The sequence below is a fragment of the Trachymyrmex septentrionalis genome, unplaced genomic scaffold, assembly GCF_001594115.1.
Source record: "Trachymyrmex septentrionalis isolate Tsep2-gDNA-1 unplaced genomic scaffold, Tsep1.0 scaffold7, whole genome shotgun sequence".
Classification (NCBI taxonomy): domain Eukaryota; kingdom Metazoa; phylum Arthropoda; class Insecta; order Hymenoptera; family Formicidae; genus Trachymyrmex; species Trachymyrmex septentrionalis.
In genome coordinates, this window is record NW_017305884.1 from 4034589 (window position 1) to 4037245 (window position 2657).

A 2657-nucleotide genomic window follows, 5' to 3' on the forward strand; every position below is an offset into this window, starting at 1 on the left:
CAAAGAAATGTTATTTGCAAACTATTCGGCGGAAACTATTTCTGAAATTATGGAATTGAATGTTGTAGATCATTGTGCAGAAGTCAATCTCTCGGTACAGAGTATATATAATGGCGAAGAAAATCGGAGGATTTCAATTAACTTGCACTAACAGCTTCAAAGCTATTCGATCGTTATTGATTGCAGGGAACTTACCCGTCTCGCATTTTGCGATCTTCTATTTAGACGTAAACTCGAAGGACAACAGCACTTCCGAGGGATCCAATCCTACGGGAGATCGAATTTGCGGCAGCGTGTTTGACAGAGTTGCGCGCGCTGGTGTAACGTTTTCTGCGATTTAATGGATGAGAACAGAGCGAGAGTTCAGTAGGCGACGTGCGCTCCCTGTCACCGTGCGTTCCTGTATACATCCCGGCCTCCAGCATTCCTCGCGCATGGACTCCGTACACGCTCGATAACGCAGGTAAGTGTACGATCATCAGGGTTGGATTTGCATACATAAATTAAAGCTTTACAGCTCACAGTTGCGAGGAGTCGCTTCATTTTCCTGAGGGATACGTCCTACTTTCTAAAATATTCGCGCACATTCATCTGAAATACGTCCTCCCAGATTCCTCCTAAATGTATATCTAGATGAGCAAAACAGATGAATAAAAAGTTATATATATTTCTCTCCGTTCTTCTGGATTTCTCTTAAATGTTTTATTTGCAATAGGCAAATAAAAGCACATCGCTTTATTAAATATATTATGTATTTTTTTTTAATTTATAAATTTTAAATTACTTCTTTATTTAGATTTATTAATTGAGATGTCTTTTTAAAAAAGACTGCAAGTTATTTGCGAAATACGAAATAAAAGAGAAAATATTTAAAAATATTTATAAATTTCATTTTTAATAATTTATTGTCGATTTAATTGTTTTCAATTTAGTTGGTAGAATTTCAAGATTACAATTTAGAGCTGCAGTACAGTTTAATTCCGCCGACACCGGCGACGTTACGCACATGTGGAATTTCGGGAATTCACGAATGCGGAAGCGTTATAATATCCCGCTAATTTCGCATAAAAGTAATTGATGATGCATACATCGATTGCATTAAACGTACTATTAATTGTATTGATTCAAATCATCGTGTCGAAAGGGAAACGCGCTCATCATTGCACGAGTGATTGCACGATGCAGGTTATTTTTAATCGTCGGACAACCAGGGAGACACATTCAGCCATTGCGTCGTAACTTGCGCATAAATTATAAATGCATAAATTATAACGCCACAGATTGTACTCTTCTTCGAAATAGCTTATCTACAAAATGCGCCGATGAAACTCGTAAAGCTCGCCGTGACATTGCGGATCAAAAACTTTAGAGAGAGAAGTGCATTATATCTTAGTTATTTAGCCATGATGCGCGGCACATTTTGGCGGGATTGAAGAGGATAAATTTACGTTGTTCAGTCATTATTATTTTTGTTATTTTAATGATGTAATTAATTTTTAATTTATTAAAAAATATTGTTTGATTAAAAACCGATTAAAATCAGGATACAAAATTCGCGTCTTATTATATAATGTAATTTAATCTTCAACAACTCAGAGAGCGAGTTTTATTTAATCATATATAATATCGTACTATTTGAGTGATTAAAGGGTCTGATGAAAGTAACAAAATATAAATAACGAGAGTATTTAAATTCAAAATAAATTTACAAAATAAATGTAAAATAAATTTCCTAATAAAATGCACATAATGCGTTATAATAATATCAGTTGTAAAATAAAAAATAACTTGAAGTGTCCGGCGAGAACTTTACAAAATTTTCTAAGGAGACAAGACCTTTTGTTACTATCGTCAATTCTGTATAGTAAAAAAATCCACGGATAACAAGACGTGACCATTTTTCAAACTTTATGATTGGAAAAGCGTTGGACCGGGCGACAAACTTTTTCCATTAGCTAGGAAGAGAGGGGGGTGAGTCGGCGGTTTCATCAGAACCGAAGATCTCCCGCGTCCTCCCGGAAGATCTTTTCTGAATTGCATCCTCGCCATTAGGATCATAGTGGGCTCTAAACCCCTTTCCCTCCACCCGCGTCCTTCCTATTATCTCGCATAACCCTCAACTCGGTTCTGGTGGTCGGTTCATCTCACTAAAGGTAGCGAGATAAGTCGGGGATGTCAACAAATTTATTCCCTCGTTGACTTTCTCTCTCTCTCTCTCTCTCTCTCTCTCTCTCTCTCTCTCAAATTATTCTAGCGTTTCATAAGGATTTTATGGCGAACGCGAACATAGCAGTTAAAATCTTTAATCACCTCTACCATGGACATTTACGTGTAGTGGAAACCCGACGATAATTCTGTCTTATAAGAAATAGAAGAATTTAATATGAAAAATTAGTTCATTTTTAAATAAAAGTACTGTTTAAATATTTTTATTAACCACACAATCGTTCTACGTTTAAATAATCTCAAAAATTTTAAAAGCATACATTGAATATTTTCTACATACGCGTTTAATTTTATAAAAATTACAATAACTGGGTTACAATAAAGTATCGCTATAATATAAATAATACTACTATATAAATTTAATCAACAAAATATATTAATGATTTTACCAATTAAAAAATGTTTATTTTTAGAAATAACTATTAAATTAT

The 2657-nt window shown here is 34.5% G+C and overlaps 1 protein-coding gene across 1 annotated transcript in view; it reads right to left on the reverse strand.

Annotated features, from left to right (window-relative positions):
* LOC108753466 (UPF0565 protein C2orf69 homolog) overlaps nucleotides 1-459 on the reverse strand; it is a 36699-nt gene extending 36240 nt beyond the window's left edge. The window contains exon 1 of the mRNA XM_018495051.1: nucleotides 196-459. The gene's annotated coding sequence lies outside the window, so the exon portion shown is untranslated. The remainder of the gene's footprint in view (nucleotides 1-195) is intronic.
* Between the last annotated feature and the right edge of the window lie 2198 nt (nucleotides 460-2657).